Here is a 3,990-nt window from a genome sequence, read left to right as displayed (position 1 = left end):
TCACACTCCTCCTCCTTCATAACAATATCTGCATCACCCCCTCATTTGAGAAGACAGTAATGTATTCATTAAGGATATTGGCAACATCTTCCACCCCGATACAAAGGTTACATTTTTGATCTTTTCTGTGCCCTGCTGTTTGCTCAGTTGCCTCTTCCTCTAATGTTTTGATGCAACATCTTTGGGTCCATTGTTATTTTGCTTGTCCATGTTCTTTCCTGTTCTCTCTTGGCTCTTCACCGCTGCTCCCAAACGCCTCCAGTGCAGTCAAAACACAAGGTGTCAGAAGTGGGATTTGAACCCACGCCTCCAATGGAGACTGCGATCTAAACGCAGCGCCTTAGACCGCTCGGCCATCCTGACCGCCTGCCGGTTATTATTAATGCTAAGGAAATTATTCATTCTTTGTGAAAGTATTTGTGAGATTGTGGAAATGTCTGGAAGAGGAAAGACCAGCGGGAAAGCTCGGGCCAAGGCCAAGTCTCACTCCTCCCGGGCTGGACTGCAGTTCCCGGTGGGCCGTGTTCACAGGCTCCTGAGAAAGGGTAACGATGCTGAGCGTGTGGGTGCCGGAGCCCCGGTCTATCTGGCTGCTGTGCTCGAGTATCTGACCGCTGAAATCCTCGAGCTGGCCGGTAACGCGGCCCGGGACAACAAGAAGACCCGCATCATCCCCAGACACCTGCAGCTGGCCGTCTGCAACGACGAGGAGCTCAACAAGCTGCTGGGAGGGGTGACTATCGCTCAGGGCGGGGTGCTGCCTCATATCCAGGCCGTGCTGCTGCCCAAGAAAACCAGCACTCAAGAGCTCCCAGAAAAAGTAAAGCGGCCAAAATGTCATCTAATAAATCAAAGGCTCTTTTCAGAGCCACCCACAGTCTCTGTGAAAGGACTGGTTACTGTCAGGAGGGAATCAGTGATGGAGTTATTGTAACAGTGGATTGACCTGTTTCACATCTGTCCAGGTGTGTTTTCAGTTCCCTCTCTGGATTTCGCTCTGTTTCTCTGCTCACACATCTCCCCCTCCAGTAAAGTGAAGAACTGAACTACAGGGTGTCAGAATCAACAATTTAATAAATCCCGCTGCCTTCGATTTGATAAATCCCGAGACCATCCCGGTACATTAACGGGAACTGGTTCGGAGCTGATGAATTAATTTAATAATGGAAGTGTCCGGGTTAATTCTCTGTTTTTCATTTGGAAGTTTGAATTGTGTTTTTTTTTTCTCTCCGGTGATCTGAGCGCCACTTCTCAATGAGAATCTGCTCCCAGAACAGAGTAAATGCAGGAAGAAAGAGGCCATTCTCGGGCTGTGTGTTTCTCTCCTAACCTGATCTGTTTAGACCGCACTTTTCCCAGAGGACGGAATCAGTGAGAGTTGTGCACACACAGGATCTGAGTCCACTGCAGCGCTTTAATATGTGCCTTCTCCCCGGCCCTCCCTATTCTCCGGACACAACGTTGTTTGTTCCCCCGGCGGCGGGGTAGAGTCGGGGATTCTCTCCCCGCAGTGTCAGTGGCTGCAGCCCCGGGGAACTGGCGGTTTCAGTCAGAGTGACCGAGCTACCTTACAGGACTCTCCCCCTGAATTTGTGAACTGAGACTACACCGAACACATCCCCAGTTAGAGTGAGGGCCGGACATCCTTCTGTTTTATTACAGAGAATGGGGAAAGGGCTGGGTGGAGGGGATCTCAGCGAGTCACCAGGGATCCTGGATTTACTCCAAATCATTTCCATGTGGAATCTGCAGGCGGGGCCGGGACAGGGATCATTTGATCAGGGGATCAGCTCTTTCCTGAGAGATGTGGGTGGCTCTGAGAAGAGCCTTTGTGTTCAGATGTTTACATGTTTCCCGCGCTCTTTCACTTCTTTCCAGACCCTGCTTTCTGAGCCTTCGCTGCTTTCGGCTTGACCTTGCTCTTCCATGTCTGCACTTTCTTCAGCGCCTTTCCGCCCGCCGCACTCTTGCCTTTTTTGACCTTCTTCGCAGGAGACTGAAGCGCTGCTTTCTTCACCGCCTTATTTGGCGTTGCCGCCGCCTTGCTGCTCGTTTTCTTGGCTGTTATTTTCTTTGTTGTCACTTTCTTGGCTGCTGGTTTCTTCACCAATGATTTCTTGTCTGCTGGTTTCTAACGAAGGATTTATTGTCTGCTGGTTTCTTCACTAAAGATTTCTTGTCTACTGGTGTCTTCACTAAAGATTTCTTGTCTGCTGGTTTCTTCATGAAAGATTTCTTGTCTGCTAGTTTCTTCATGAAAGATTTCTTGTCTGCTGGTTTCTTCACTAAAGATTTCTTATCTGCTGGTTTCTTCACTAAAGATTTCTTGGCTGCTGGTGTCTTCGCTAAAGATTTCTTGGTTGCTGGTTTCTTCACTAAAGATTTCTTGTCTGCTGGTTTCTTCACTAAAGATTTCTTGTCTGCTGGTTTCTTCACCTTCTTTCCCACTTTTCCCTGGGTTTTCCTTCTTGCTGATTTTGAAGGAGCCAGAGGCTCCCTGTCCCTTGCTCTGCACCAGGGAGCCTTTGTTCACATTCCTCTTGATACTTTGCTTGATCTGGGTCCTGAGCTTCTCCACATCGACACCGCTGCTACCCAGAGCCTTCTTTATGGCGGCCAGGGACATCCCCTTGTGATCACTGAAAGCCGGCACAATCTTGAGGATCTGTTCGCCCAACGGGAGACCGGCTGGCTTGTTCCGGGGAGCCGCCTTCTTCTTCTTGGGGGTCTTGACTTGGGCGGCGGCGGCGGCTGGAGGAGCCGTTTGGGCTGCTGCACTATCGGTCATGTCCGGGACTCTGCACAAATTCTCTCTGTCAGTGTGAACTGGGTCAGAAATGAAGCCAGTGATGGTGGCACAGACCAACTTCAAGGCAGAGAGAGGACGGGGCGGAGACAAGCTGCTGTCAGCTCCCGGCTCCTGCTGTCTCTCTGTGTTTCTCTCTCCTCACAAACTCTCCAATTCCATTGAAATTCAGAGACTCCACACTTCCAGACTAGATCTTTCCTGTCTCTCACTCCAGTATGTTTGCTGTTGAAAAGCTTTCACTCGGATTGAGGACTCCATTTTCCATTTCACCTGGTTTTATTGCTGCACTGACCGCCCTCTCTCACCCCTCGCTGACATGTTCTCCACTTTTCAACTGAAATCTTGAAATAAAAAAAAAATGATCCCGAATTCCCACTTTGGGGCTGAGCAGGGAGCAGGGCGGTTCTTTGACTGGAAAATCATTTGATTTTACACAAGAATGACTCTGAAATCCGGCGATGAGAGCAGACCCACAAACACAGTGGCTTCAGACTAATCCGCCCTCTCCTTTAATACAATCTCTCTTCCACAATATTCACATCTGCATATTCACAGGACAAACTGTTCCCTGAATGTAGAGTTCCCAGGCCAGGTGTTCCCCTCCGCTCAGTCTGTGCTGCGGATTCTCGGGGGTGAGTTGTATTTTCTCAGCTCCGCCAGAGTTAAACAGTCCGGGGCCGGCGCTCCGAATATTGTCTGTTAACCAGAGTCCGCTACAAGAGCCAATCACAGTTGTGACTTTTTTTATTCGTTCATGGGATTTGGGTGTGAGTCCAGAACCATGGATCATAATCTAAGGATACGGGGTAAACCTTTCAGGTTGTCCTTTCTCTCTCTGCCCCTCTCTCTCTGCCGACACCCACCCCCGGTCTCCTCTCTCCCTCTTACTCTCCTCTCTCTCTCTCCCTCTCTCTGACAGTTGCAGAAAGCGAGAACTCTCAGCTTTTTGGTTAGTCTTTTTTAAAAAATCGCAGCCGTCAGTTTCACAGCTGACAGGTGCTTTGAGCAGAGACAGCACTTCCGAAACTCGGACAAGCTCGGGTTTTTCTGGAGGGCCTTTAAATGAAATCAGAACTGTCGGAAAGCTCCGAACTTGTCCGAGATTCTGAAACGTTGTCTCTGCTCTAAGGACCTGTCAGCTGTGAAACTGACGGCTGCGATTTGATTGAAAGTCAGACTGG

General features: G+C 49.5%; 1 non-coding gene across 1 annotated transcript; it reads right to left on the bottom strand.

The window, feature by feature from the left end:
* Window positions 1–280: 280 nt before the first annotated feature.
* trnal-uag (transfer RNA leucine (anticodon UAG)) lies at window positions 281–363 on the bottom strand. The gene has a single exon. It is a non-coding gene; the product is annotated as a tRNA-Leu (tRNA).
* Window positions 364–3,990: the final 3,627 nt, after the last annotated feature.

This window comes from Heterodontus francisci, unplaced genomic scaffold (genome assembly GCF_036365525.1).
Source record: "Heterodontus francisci isolate sHetFra1 unplaced genomic scaffold, sHetFra1.hap1 HAP1_SCAFFOLD_59, whole genome shotgun sequence".
In the NCBI taxonomy this organism is placed as follows: Eukaryota; Metazoa; Chordata; class Chondrichthyes; order Heterodontiformes; family Heterodontidae; genus Heterodontus; species Heterodontus francisci.
The sequence above is the reverse complement of the archived record's forward strand: the minus strand, read 5'-3'. Positions and strand labels throughout refer to the sequence as shown.